The 15,106-nt window shown below is 31.8% G+C and overlaps 1 protein-coding gene across 2 annotated transcripts in view; it reads left to right on the top strand.

Moving 5' to 3' along the window:
• Positions 1–797: 797 nt before the first annotated feature.
• The window catches only part of LOC110993956 (angiotensin-converting enzyme), a 129,276-nt gene continuing 114,967 nt past the window's right edge, over positions 798–15,106 (top strand). For both annotated transcript variants that reach the window (XM_045631885.1, XM_045631884.1), the window contains exon 1: positions 798–1,059. The gene's annotated coding sequence lies outside the window, so the exon portion shown is untranslated. The remainder of the gene's footprint in view (positions 1,060–15,106) is intronic.

The raw sequence follows: 15,106 nt of genomic DNA, 5'->3' as shown, positions 1-15,106 counted from the left end.
ACATAATAAACAAACTGATGTGAAATTTCAAACTCAAGTTACGCGCTCGGCTTGCCTTGGCACGATTGTGAAACAAAAAAATATTCTACTCTTTAGTATTTTTTGTCTTTTCCAGAAAGAAATTCCACCCGTACCACCTCGACGTCCGCCGTTCCACAACTGCGCGTTTTTCAAGGCAGTTTTTCCCGCGCACCACCATTTTTTGGAGCTGTCCACTGAAGTATTTCTGATCCAATTCGACTTAAAGTCCTTCAAGAAAAGAGCGTACCAAATCTTAAAAGGCCGGCAACGCATTCGCGAGCCCTCTGGCATTGAGAGTGTCCATGGGCGGCGGTATCACTTAACATCAGGTGAGCCTCCTGCCCGTTCTATAAAAAGCGATTTTTACTCGTTGCCTTCCTAATTATTTTTTATATTACAGTGTTAATATAAACATTAAATTAATATTCTATATATAATACATTGAAAATAAAATACTCATTCTGTACAGAATGATCAAAGGCAAGTTCTAAATTTTCTGTGCCTGCCAATATGATATTATTACTTTGCTTTTCGCTGGGCATTGAACTTAAGTTGGGCATTGTGCCTAAGTTGTAAGTAATGTGCCACGTGCCGATGCGGTAACCGCTAAGCCACCCAGGAGATTATTCTATATTTCATTGGGTGTGAATAAACTATCATTGTTATATTTTTCTATTCCGATCTGAACTATAATGACTGCTTAGTGGAAATGAAAACTGTTTAACTGGCAACACAATATATTCGCGATTTGAAATTCGAAGGCGAATAGCGAACTATGTAGTCTCAAGTCAGTCCGCGAGAGATCGCCATAGGTGTTGGTTGTGTAAGTGCGCCGTTAGCGATCACGTTTCGATTCGAAATAATTTAAACTTTTCGGAGTGATGATTATCGTTTTTTGTGCAAAATGACTATAATAAGTGGTAATTTTTAGTGTAATATTAGCATAAAGTGCAACTGTTCTGTGTAAATAAAGTTTTATTACATTTACGTCATATCCTTTCGAATTAGTGGATTTCAAGTTACCGGCTTTTAACCATTGTGAGTACACTAATAAGTACCTGTATAAGGCCATTGCTTAATTTATTTAATCATCATTCATCATTCAACATTCCTTAATAGAGGTAAAAAAACGTCTTATCACTTAATTGATCATGGTTTATCAGTGTTTTTATGATCCGGTATCGCTCATGTAAATCAAATCTTGAACTTAGTTTTAAAATTAACAACAATATCTTGAATATCTTATATATTTAATATTAGTTAATGGAATAATGAATTAAACGTCGAATGTTTTGGCATAGTTATTATTATTTTGTAAGATTGACTTTAATCTACTGTTATATAGTACTGTCCCATAATATTGACCTACACAAGATAACCTACAATCTTAACTGCATACTATAGCCCCGAATTGGGGCTATGGGCAAACTTTTGCATCTATTTGGTTGGTAATTTTCCTTTTATCGTAAGTATATCTTGCTGTACCTAAGAATAAGAAATAATTATAAGCCTTCCTGGAATCTATTCCAGGTTTATATGGTATGTACGTTTAGCAACGAGTTCAGTCAGTCACACAATACACTAAAACTTCTATATACATAATATATATGTATATACATTTTCGATAGAAACTACATAGTAAAACATCAGGTTTAAGGCAGGTTTAAGGTATTATTACTGATTGATTATTGTTATATTATTATTATTGAATCCTAAACACGTTTCTAAATAATTGAAAGATTGCGTTAACTAAAATATTTAAAGCACTGTTTAAGGTTACCGTCCATGGAAACCAACCTAAATACTACCTTCCTCTATTGGAATACGTTTCTTAATAAAAGTATTTTCTCCGTCCATATATCTTTTAAATTACGACCTTTTATAAAGATAATGTGTGTGAGAGATTCACAGTCGAAACTTAACCCAAGAACCACTACGTCCCGATTTGACAAACGGGAGTCATACTTAGCGCTATAGTTGTCCCTTATTCTTACCCTAAATTTTGACATTGAATGTGAGGGCATGTATAGATATACCCTCACCGGTAACTATAATTTTTACACATATATTACAAACATGGTATTACTGAAGAGGGAAACATGTTCAAGGTTATGAATTAATATAACAAATGAGTGCGAGATATGAAATTTTACGACAGTCATAAAGAAAACATGCCTAGGCTTCAACGCCAAATCACATAGCGTCTGAAAAATTTCGTACAACGTACGAGAACAATAAACAAGAAATACTTTAAAAAATCGGTTACATTATTAATTTAAATCACTAAGATATAATATGTGTTTAACATCATATTATCAAAGACTAGCGGCCCATCCCAGCGTTGCACGGGCGGACATTTATTTTTTAAATATTTTAGAAAAAACGTGCAGTTTTGCTTAACCACCATACAATTCAAACTTTTTTGATGTAATCTTATGGCGTTTGACATAACATTGACAGAATGCGTGCTGCAAATATCGTTAGATGATGTAAGAAAATTATGTTGATAAATTAATTAAAATAATAGTCAATAAATTTATTTGAAAAAGGTAAAATATGTAATAGACTTTAGTTATATAACTAGATTAGTACACTACATCAAAAAACTTTTAGAAGGAGAGTCAATAAACTGTATGAGCCAATATGTAGGTATATAATATCTTTATATATATATAAGTACATATAATATATAAAGATATTCAAGACAATAAGACAATTCTGCTGAACGCGTGTATGTCACTGAACTCCTTTTAAACGGCTGAATCGATTTGAATGTTTTTTATTGATATGGTTGGATGGTTAAGATTCATAAATTAGGCCGGTAGATGGCACTGCACTTGGTACTCTCATACTTTGTTTGATATGCTAATCGCTTGAAATATCATGCAGGACAACATCTGTCGGGTCTGCTAATATCGAAATAATAATGTATTTAGCAATAGTCTATCGCTGGCTCCTTTTGTGTACGGGACTTATAATTAAATAACAGAATAAATGACATCAACGGATAATTAAATAAATTAAAAAGATTTCACTGAGGTTTAGAATATATAAACTTATTTTTTTCTTGCAATAATAATAGTATTATATAATCAGTGATAATGTGGCAATCAAATGTTGAAAGAATTTTTAAAATCGGTCAAGTAATTTTGAGTCAATTCGTTATAAACGTACTTAAATACAATTCTTAGCTTAGCGAGCAATATTTTAAATATAAAAGCAATTAAAAGTATGACTTTAATTCACAATCATAGAATAATTTCAGCCTAGGTTAGCGTGTGATAAAACCCGAAACACATTTAAGATTTCTTAAAAACGCAATTTTTAAACTAGTCTAAATTCAAATTCTAATTAATCTGTATATATAATTCCAATTATCTTTTATAATAAGTTAATCAGTCTCAGGCTATTAATTAAATGTAAGTACTTAATGATTATTTTCTTCATAATTAAATGCCCTAATTATCGCTACTAACCGTTTTATCTTTATTTATACAGATTATTTCTAATTCAAAGTATTGTATTTATTGGTATTAAAAATGGAGTTTTTAATTATTAATTTCATAAGCGTTTCAAACTCAAATAAACTTTATTTATGTATAGGTAACCAAGTACTCTTGTAAACGTCAACAGAACAGTTAAGTAAATTAAATCAAAATTTACATTTACTACCAGTTCGCAAGTCATACCGCAGGGCGTTGAGCGGGCAAAAAAACTGGCAAGAAATCGCCATGTGTTGAATCATACAAATTGTTTGTAAGGCAGAGGTTTCAACCGATGATTTTGTATTTTGCTATTAAATTAATATAACATATAGATATTATGATTATTGAATATATATATATATATATATATATAAATTCTATAGTTAATAATTTAGCAATTAGTGTAGTTTGAAAGACACCTCAATCTGAGGTAGGACCCCGGATGTACACCAATGGACTTTCTTTCTAGGATCTATTCTAGAATCGTGATGAAAGCGACTTGTCTTAGACTCAAAAAGTCGATGGCATATTTCAGGCACAGAGGCTGATCACCTACTAGCAGACTCGGCCAAGCGTTGCTGTCTGTGGCTAAGGTTTTTGTTATATTACATAGTAATAAACTCTTCAAGGGAAACGGAAGGAGAACTTATGTGAAACGTAGTTGCCTTTAACACAGCGCCATCTGTTAGAATTGTATAAAATAATAAACAAATAATTTCCAATAAAATAAAATTGCGACTATAATTAAAGATCAAAGCTATCATATCTCTTAAGTTAGACCAGACTGCCAATTTAATTTAAAACCGGTAAGAAGTTTAGGAGTCCATCGCGGACAAACATCGTGACAGAGATACACATCGTGACAGATTTATATATATTAAGATAGTCATTTAATGATAAGATAAATTTCGTTTATAACTCTTTTGTTTGCTAACATTGTGCCAAAAGACCTACTTCAGCTGTATAAGAATAAAAAACTCATTAACAAGCACGTTAATTGTCCTTATCCTACGAGCTGGATTAGTGAGTTTCGCTTGAAGTCAAAGCAATTTAGCACGGACAGCTTAAACTAAAAAATGTTTTGTCTCTCTTGTTGGGGTTTTTGACTTTTCAAGTTAATGGCTTGAAGCACGCTTTGACTTCCATTCTCTTTTGCTGGTTAAATGCTCTTATAGTTGTGCTTACTTCATTTTGAAGTTTATTATAAATTGTGGCGTGACCGTTACGGGGATTTACCCATATTGGTTAGCGATATATTTATCGAATGACACACAAAGATATTTTTTTAATTTATCTTTTGTGTATCTGTACAATTAACGTTCGTTTACTAAAATAATAGAAGGTTAGTAAAAGACCATTTTATCATTAATTGTAGATTAATAATTATAGTATTAATGAACAGTGCAACTAACTACAACTACAACTACAAAATATAATATCAAATTATTGGGACATATATTGTAACTTATGAAATAGTTAAACTCTATAAATAAATAAAATAAAAATAAAATAAAAAAAATTATTTATTATCCAGCCAAAAATATAACAATTTTCGTTGTTATATTTTTTTGTTATTGATTTGAACTATTCTAAATATTATACATTTTATGTCATTTTCCTGAACCGGCTTATCAGATAAGATATTGCAAACTAAATTATGTTTACGCTTTCTGTTTCTAGAGATAACAATAACCATATTAACTATATATCAAAAGTATCTTATCAAATGACGTGTGTAATCGACGTAAATTTTTAACTTAATATATATGTTGCAGATTCAACGCGAGTTATAATTAAAATTTGAGTCACTACCGTCGTCCGAAACTTTTACTTTAAATTTTAAACAAACAGAGCACACGTCCCTCGCAGGCGCCGATCTAAGAGCAACCCATACCTACTGACTAATTGACTTTATACATTGACATCTTACAACCTGTATGATGTCTATTTTTTTTTTTGGAGTTTATGGCCTGGTATCTAGACTTTTAGGCCATGTATGATGTCTATGATATTGCGTGGTGTTGCGATTCTAATGAAACAAATGACATCGAGTTATTATTTCTCATTTGTCTGTCTGTGTCATCTGTAAAGTGGTGTAATGTGCTTGTTAATAAAGAAATAATCATGTAAAGAATAAAATCTCGGACCAATACTTTGAAAGGTATCACGGTACATAGAACGTCGCTGCTGCTTCTAATAAGAACTCTCTTGGAAAGTTTATAAATATTTCAGCACCTTTATGTAAAAGTATTAACAACAGGAAATCTTTACAAAGCTTAGATATTCCCCGTTGAGTAAACTTAAAGTAGGTTTACCTTGTCGAAGTTAAGCCGACATATCAGTAGTGCTGTCAGGCACCTGGCCCCTGGGTTATTGATAGACCCAAAGGATTAACCCGTAAGTTCAAAGTTTAGTGATAAGTTGGTGTTGGACTAATCTTAGAAAGATAGGCCTTAATTCAAACAAATCACGGAATTTGAATAAAGCAACTAAATATGTAGTAATCAGTTAGGTTGTGGCCGTAGTCCATAACTTCCAGTAGCCCAAGGATTTTCTGTGCAAGTTGTACGTGCTTGTTTCCTGTTTCATATACATATATTGTTTATCTATGAAATCTGTTTTTCCTTTCTGTATTATCTTATAAAATGTATAAGGTGTAAGATTTCTTATAATTAAATAAATACATAAATAAGTTAGATTTAGTTCTCTCAATAGCGTAGCGCAAACATCGTTCGGCATAAGACGGGTACAGAACCTAAAAACAATATTAATATTAAAAATATTGATTTTATTGTGACTGAGATTTCGTAGTAAGTCTTATTTGCTGTATGTTTTAAAATGCACTAAACATTAAAACTAGGCAATCAGGCTTACTATGAAACCCTATATAAACCTTTAAAATTTTTTTTTTAAAAACTAAAATCCTCCTCTTGTAGTGATTTATAGTTGACGTACCCAGTGATGTTTATGTCTTTCATCGTAACATTGGGAGATAACAAGATGGCATATTGCATTACCTAAATTTTAACTCAATCTATGGCACTGTTCAGTATACTTTTATAAGTAAAAGAAAAACAAATATTGTATTGATTAAAACACAGTATTTAAACGTTCATCTAGAGACAGCTATATTTTTGTAGTGTAATTTGCCAATATTACAAATTAACATAGAATTCCATTTAAAACAAAAGGTAAACACGACCGACACATTTTTGGTATTATTTCATACACTGCTAGTAACTGAACAAAACTATAATACTAGTAGAAATGAACATTGAAGTGTCTTTAATAAAACAACGCCATTTTAATTACATATGACTTCAAACATTGTTGACAGTTTTCGTAAAACAATTGTAGCCTGTTTAATTAAGAATCTTGTGCGTTTGTTAATTTGTTCGTATGTGTCGCAGCTTTGTACATTGGCAAACTCAGTACATTGTATTGTATAAAAGTTTTACTCTATGTAACTGTGTAATGAACATTTCCATTTATTTTGATATGTGCCACTATTGATGTGCCAAGCCTTAGTTTACAAATTTTGCCATATTCATAAAGTTTAATATACCTAAACGCATCATTTCGTAGTTTAGGGGCGACGAGAATCTAGAGAATTGATTGATTGGTGATTGTGATTGGCAACACCGACAGGCAAAATATCGCGTGAACGTTCGCTAACGAGATGGGCAAATTATTCAAAGACTTGTCGTTCTCTAACTTATACATAATATTGTAAAAGAGGTGGAGAATCAAACTTATACAAAAATTATTCGTGTAAAATTTATTTATTCCACTACATTATTATACCTTAACAGTTACAACTAATTCGATAGTACGCCGAAATAATACCCACACCATTAAAAATTATACTTATATGCCTATATTTTATAACTAACAATATAGCAATCTTGTGAACTCAGCCAGTGTACAAACAAATAGGTATACCTCCATAGAAATTTCGTTAATTATTTGTATTGCTCGCGTGAGTGGTGCTTTGCTAACCAAGTTGCAATGTGCGCGCAGATCTTACTATATAATACACCTGACTACGATAGGGAGCGTTCAAGTATGACGTCACGCATTGTTTTGGAGATTCTTCACCCCCCCACCCCCCATTTAACCGTAACGTTATTCATCCAATAATAAAATAAATACACTCATAACTCTTATCTAAAATACTACAAGAATTGCGTGCTTCAAAGTATTTTTAACCTACAAGTCGACATATATTATATTGTAGTGATAAGACTGATTTCATGCATAAGAAACTATTTAGTTCCCTTAGTTTTAGTGTAATACACGTTTTTAGTGATTTTACATGAAATCATAATTTTTAATGTGTTAAAAAAGCAAATTATAGCTCATACAGACGCTAACAATACTGTCAACAATCATATATTCGTGACCCTGACTTTAAAAAAAACATAATAAATATACAAAAACAATGTGATGTAATCACCAATTAGGTTTCGTTCGGTAGAATCCAATAATATGAACATATTAGGCTTGAATTTTTCATTGCTTGCTTTGAATTGCTTATATATCTGCTCAACACAATCGAATTCAAACGGAAGACGATAATTTGAATTGTATCAATAGCGGTATACGAGAGTCAAGTGTTAATGCTCTGTGCGGACTAGACAATAGAGTAACGGTACAGCATCCGTGTTGCAGGAGTATTTGTGCTGATACAATATTGTTACTTTTTGCCAACGGTGTACCAGGACTTAATGCAAATGGCAATTGGAATGACATCTGGTGATCAAGTCTTCGTATTCTGCCAGAATTCGAACTCTTCGTATTCTGCCAGAATTTGAAGTGAAGGCGATGTTAACGTCGACACTAGCCTAAGCTTTCCTTAGTATTTTTCACAAATTGTACAAAAATGCGTTTCGTTATATGTACATGCATTTATGTTTTTAGAACGGGTCCTGTTTTAGTAAAAGACACCTGTGCCGGGGTATAAAGCTCTTTTATTGAAAAGAACATAAATTGTAGGTACTCACAATAATATGTACGTTTTACAAAAATACACTTACAATTTAATTATATTTATACAAAATACTTTATAAGTTACCAATAAAACAATTAAAAATCTATTAATTTTCGTATGTATATCAAACTAAACTTTGTTATGTATAACGAAGTATTTCATTCAAAACTATATATCATAACATTATTGCATTAATTGGAAAATATATTAACATATATACTCCCTTAAAGGCACGCAACGCACCCAGTAAGAATGGATGTCTATGCAATAAGCATAAGCAAGATGTCTAAGCAATGACTGCCCTTTTTGGGCGTCCCGCAGGCTCGCCCCCTATTATATAAAAAAATACAGCCGTAGTCTCCCATAAAGATATGTGCAATGGTAGGTCAATAATGATAATATAATACGAACGGCACTCTCAGCTGCGGAATTGCGACTCTCATCCTTGAGGGCGTAGGTTCGATCGCCGGCTGGGCACCAAAAGACTTTCTGTATGCGCCATTATGCTCGAGCGGTGAATAAAAACATCGCGAGACAACTGGCTTGCCTCTGACCTAAACTTAACGTTGAAATTATCAAGAAACAGATACAAAAACCTGAAGCCCAGAGCTATAAAGGTTTTAGTTCTACTGTTTTTTTCTTTGCTATTGATGAACTAAAAATAACTTTGAAATCGTAATTAAACACGCTATGATTTGATTTTCGATAGTTGAATTGTACTTATAATTCGACACTATTAACACATTCGATGTACTAAGTTGAATAATAGGGCATTTTAATTTATGATAATGAGGTCAATGTTAGTATTATTATACCCTATGTACGGTCATATTATTATGCAACTATTCAGTCGTCAGCATTTTATATATTAAAATTAGAAATGAAAGAAAATTTTATGAAAATATATTCTTAAACTTCTTTTGTTTAGATTCTTTACATAAACTATTTTAGTATATATTTACTTTACTATTATTTAAATAAATAAAAAAACGAAAATTAAACACTATCAATTGAATTGGTTTTGTCCTGAGACCAGAAATACTGAGAAGGCTTCAGACACAAGTAGCATCCATTACGGAAGGACAGAATATGACCTTTGATGTGTAATATAAACTAATATGTTTATGTATCTTATAGAACAAGGTATTCTTTCTTCTTTTTCATGCTTGTTTTTATTATTTACTTAGATATAAATTTTTATCTGTTGTTTTTCCGTAAACTCGCTTAGGTTCGCTTTTCCTATTTACCAACATATTTAAATCGTTTCAGAGATATATACATACCCTCGGCGGTCTCTGTCTTCAAGCTGAAGGATGTTTCGCTAGTATTCGAACCGTAAACTCCCGGTGAATGACTTTCGGTAAACTGTGTGTTATCACGCGGCACACGTCCGCTGAAGGGAAGAAGTACATAAAGCTATTTGTGACAGGACCGCACACGATAATATAGTCGTGTTGAATTTTAATTAGTATACACAATATTTTAAAATGTACAATCAAGGTTCAGTACTAATCGTTCAGTGTATCACAATCAGATAATAATGATGTTGTTCGATAAGAACATTTGACATTAATCTCACGGACATCGATATATTATCGCTACGCAGTCGTTACGTTATAATTTTTCATATGACAGTACGTAAATGAGTTAGGGCTGCGACCAAGCAAGAAATAGACATTTAATGTTTTTTTTTAATAATGACTATTTAAAGCTATGTACGGTTTGAGAATCTAAATAAGTCTGGAATCAATTTGCGAAATCCATCGTTTAAACGGTTTTGAGTTGATGAAAATTATTCTGTTTTTATAACAACTAATTAAACCTGAAACAGTATATGGTACATACTAAATGGTGCTAATTTGTATAATCCCGAGCAATATTATTATCAAATTAATGTTCAGTCGTAAGAAACTTGAGCGTTTCGTTTCCACGAGAATGAGTAATTGATTGAAACAAAATCTTTCTTCTTTATGCTTAATAAGAAGTTCAGTATAGATAAATCCATTTAGCCTTACTTCGAGCTTCGTTCAAGCAATTCAATATCTTATTCATCATTGGGCAAACACGTCTTCTTAGAACTAAGATAAAACAAAATGTTTAGTTAATTTAAGATGCCGTAACCTGATGACCTCCTGTTCCAAGAAAAAATTCCACGAGTTTGCATATAATTATTATTTAACGTGTGTGCGTATAACCCGTACAGGTACGCGATTTTATTTGATAACGTGTTATTCATAGAATTAAGATAAAGATTATCTGTTAAATTTGATTTTCGAAACTTCTTTAAACTATTTAATATTTTTTTAAATAAACAAAAAGAAGGGTATGAATATGTGAGTATTTATTTGTCTCTGTATTATCTCTTTTTAAATAATCAGTGGGCCGAACAATGTTTTGGCCTGTGCTCCAGATTTCTGTAAATATTTCATAATAATATATCAGACCTCAGTCTAAAGCGAGTACGCCTTTTGTGCACACGCCGTCGACAGTCGACATGCTTAGATCCGGCAAGCCGGTTTCCCCACGATGTTATATGAAAAGTCCATTGATGCACAGCTGGGGATCGAACCTATAACCTGAAGCCACTAGGCCAACACTGTGCTGTAATTACCATTAATATTATATAGTTATCGTAGTATATCTATATACTTAACTTTTATAATACAATTACTAAAAAAGTACTAGTTTTTTGTTACTAAAAAAAAAATATTATACATTTACGTCCAAACCCAATAAACATATCACAATCCATTTTTGACCATCCGAGGTAGACATCTTAATCTAAATATTGATAAAAGTGTGCCAATAACTAAACGACCGATTGTAATACCCATCTGTCGATACAAGCTATTCCATGGTAGGTCGGAAATGAAGATCAACTGTGCCAATATCCTAAGATTTTAACTTACACCAGTTTTTAAAATAAGTAATTAAAAAGCTTTTTGATATGTTTCAAACATATGTATATTTTAATATTATTTATACGGTTTTATTTACTTTATTTGGTTTATATTGATTATCAAATATGAGTGTAAAGAGCGAAGAGATTGCATTCTATCTGTCGCCAAAAATGGATTGTTTTTTAGTTAATGTTTGGCTAATGTGATGCAGAAAGGAGATCGTTCGACTGTCACGTTTGGACCTCAGATTGTTTTCAATCTGAGATTGTGGATAAATTATTGGTTTCGGGCGTTAGTTTATTTTCCTAAAATGACTCAATCTCAATTCTGAGTTCGGGCGTTTGACCACCGGCTGTGGATTGCTCAGATTGAAACTGGTATGTGCCTTATGATATGTTTCAAGCAAAACAGGCTCATCGCCTTGTATAGAACATATATCACGGAGCAGAAATGAATAGTTATTACCACAGGTTGTAGCGCTAATGGTTTTTATTGTTTGTAACATAGTTTCGTAATCATCTTAGAACATTATCATGTTAAATACATTATGTTTATGGTTTTACAAAAAGGGAATATTTTAATACTAAACGCGTATTAGCGTCTATTTTATATTCACATAATATTGTCATATCACGTACGTATTTAGATTCAAACTTGTCTAACGGTTCACACTAGTTATTTTTGTAAACATACATACATACAGTGGTCTACAAAGCGAGCGAGTCTTATGGCAATGTGTGGCGGCAGTATCACTAATTAGTAACTACCACTATAACAACTTAAAAACAATTTTATAAGACTCGCGAGTGTGATACCGGCCTTTAAGAATCAGCACACTTTTTCTGAATTATTGACTGAATTGGGCCCTTAGCGGTTTAAACCTATTCATAAACATACAATTATGCTCAAATAGGCAAAAAGTATCTTGACACGTTTTTGCAAAGATATATATCTTTTATTATTTAAAAACATTCAATATACAGTATTGAGGCTTATACTACCTATGTTTGAGATCAGAACAGGGATATTTGTTTGTAGTGAAAAAATGGATTAAACAATTAAGGTATAATAAATAAACTCAGAAATAAACTTTTTTTACACTAATCTAGATCATCTGTTGTTTTTGTTTGTAGTTTTTTTTATTTCAGTGTATGACGCACCCGTTGTCAATTTCGGGGTATCTTTTTTACATCACGACCAAATATTATAAGGAAATCCATTTCCATAATGATGCCATGATCAAAAAAGTACGCTTAACCACTAAAATAACAGAAAACTAACGGTTTATTGTCGTTTTATAAAACGCTGGATTATTATTGGTCGACAATTAAGTGTCCCATTAATATTCGCGTATTCAAATATCCGCTTCCGAAAGTCATAATGTCTATAATTGTTTTAACGTGGAGTATTTTACAATGAGTTCTGTGTATTGTACTTATATTTGGTCAACGTTACGAAGATACTAGAAGTAGATTGAAATCCAACAGTTTTAATCATAAATACCTCTAAAATTGATAATTTTTCACCAGAATTATATGTGAGTGAATAGGTGGTAGGTAATTCGAAATTACCTACCACCGAAATTCAGAGTACATCACTACATAGTATAAAACAAAGTCGCTTTCTCTGTCCCTATGTCCCTTTGTATGCTTAAATCTTTGAAACTACGCAACGGAGTTTGATGCGTTTTTTTTAATAGATAGAGTGATTCAAGAGGAAGGTTTATATGTTACATAATAACATCCATTAAATAGTGGAGAAGTACTGTTATTTTTGAGGTTTCTAATGATGTCGTAAATAATTACATTTTTCCGCTTACATTGCCAACGCAGGCTGAACCCTACAAGTTGTATCAAAATAATGTACTAAGTATTGTACACATTGAAAAGGTCTACAGAAAAGTCCGTGATGGTATATGTCTATCTCTTATGGATAACCCACATTTTATATACAACGTTCACAGATTATCTGTAGAGTATTTTGTATCAGCATTGCACCTGTGCGAAGCCGGGGCGGGTCGCTAGTAATACATATTATACGGTAAAAATGGCGCCAAAACCTAACATCATCGCGCATGCAAAAGTCACTACCACAGATGAAACCAAAACTTTAACCTGTATTTTGTAACAGATTATAAAATCATTTTGCAATTTTTTTTGTAACGTCTTTTTTTAATTTAGGCATATGTCGTTTTCGCATTTTTATAATTTATTTTACCGCTATAGATGCTAGAAATGTATTAACAATTTTTTGTATTTCAGTTACACAATGATACACATAATATACTCTCCGTAGGTTTTACTTTATCTATAGCCACTTTGTCCTGGATTGTGTTTTATAGTGATTAAATCAAAGCCAAAGATTACATACGGATGTGTGTTAATATGAATATCGATAATTTTATGTCCGGCTCATTATCTTATTACTATGTAGAAATAAAACTTGATTGTATTATGAAGTTTTAGATTAGTTGTGTTCTTCGAAATAAAAGAAAATTATTGCAACAAATAGTATTGTCTTTTATTAACATAACTCTTACACATTTAAAGAAAAACACTTTTTTAACGGATTGAAGTTATGTATTATTGTAAACTTATAATTATTTAAACATAATTTGGTGGTCACGGTGACCACGCACGCTGTAAAGCACGCGAAACGTCGGTTAAATTTAAAACAAATTTATTTTAAAATGTGCATTTCAAGACAAAATGAAAAATACAATTAGTATAAATTTATATCAGTTTTTAATTAAATTTTTATTAATCAGCTTTAAGGTTTTATTAAAATTGTGTTTTTATTATAAATAAGTGAATATCTAATTTATAAGCAATTTTAATCAAAATCCGTTTCACACAAGTATCGGGTGTTAAATTTTTTTTTCCATATAATAAACAATTGTATTAATAATTTTCCATTACTTTTTGTTTTGGAATGTTCTCTTTATTAACAACTATGTACCTTTTAAATAAATTATTATACACAAATAAGAGTAAAATAAATTTACAGATAGCGCGGGATATAGATAATTATTATACAGGCCCCCAGCGTAATCATAACCATTAATTATGAATATTTGCTAATGTGTTAGAATTAATTTCAGAGTTAAATATCGTCGGTATATTTTATAAGCGACTGGCTCCAGCTTTGCTTGAAAGTTAAAAAGGTTATTTATGCTTGTTTGGGCTTGTTTGAATCATAAATACACTTTATTATATACATTTATACAGGTTTATATAGGTATTTTTATTTCTATACATTTTGTTTAATTTAAAAATGCATTCACTGGAGGATATAGATTTTCTATCAATAGATTTTATCGCGCGCTTTGAGCGCGGAACCGAATTAAGAAATTCCGTAACGAAAATTTAAATCTAACACACGATACGTAATATAGGTGCAGCCAATACGCGTTAGAGCGGCACAGAACATATACTGCGTCTCACATCGGTCTGGCGTGAACGGTGTCGTAGAGCAGATGTGTTAGAGTGGGACAGAACGCATACTGCGTATTCACATCTCTCTGACGAAATCAGTCACGAAACGTAAGCGCGGCCGGTGCAGCCGGGACGTGTTAGAGTGAGACCAGACTATTTAGGCATGTTAGTATGAGTCTGGTACAGTTGTAGATTAAAGTAATAACTTCATTTTATACTGTGTAATTGGACAGATTTTTTTATGTGGACTACTTCAGAAGTGAGAGAATTTAAAGC

This window comes from Pieris rapae, chromosome 17 (assembly GCF_905147795.1).
Source record: "Pieris rapae chromosome 17, ilPieRapa1.1, whole genome shotgun sequence".
NCBI lineage: Eukaryota > Metazoa > Arthropoda > Insecta > Lepidoptera > Pieridae > Pieris > Pieris rapae.
Note: the sequence above shows the minus strand (reverse complement) of the source record. Positions and strands in the feature narration are given on the sequence as shown.